Here is a 371-nt window from a genome sequence, read left to right as displayed (position 1 = left end):
GCAGATGTTTCTGCTGCTAGAACTCTGTGTTTCATTGACCTGCTCTCTAATCTGAGCTGCTGTTAATCTGCCATTTCTGAGGCTGGTGACTCGGATTAACTTGGTGTTGACTTGGTCTTCCTTCTCTGAGGCGCTCCTCATGTCAGCCACTTTCTCTACTATGGTTTTAGCGACTGTATCGGGAACTCTAAAAGTTTTCCGACTGACTGACCTTCATTTCTTAAAGTAATAATGGCCGCTGGTTTTTCTTTACTTAGCTGCTTTTTTCTCGCCATAATCCAAACTGTTAGGTTTATGCTTTTCTTAGGGATGCGCAATATAATCGGCCCCCTATCGGTATCGGCCTTAAAACTGAATATCGGACATCGGCC

Source organism: Cyprinodon variegatus, unplaced genomic scaffold (assembly GCF_000732505.1).
Source record: "Cyprinodon variegatus isolate N-32 unplaced genomic scaffold, C_variegatus-1.0 Scaffold752, whole genome shotgun sequence".
Classification (NCBI taxonomy): Eukaryota; Metazoa; Chordata; class Actinopteri; order Cyprinodontiformes; family Cyprinodontidae; genus Cyprinodon; species Cyprinodon variegatus.
This window is presented reverse-complemented; position numbering follows the sequence as displayed.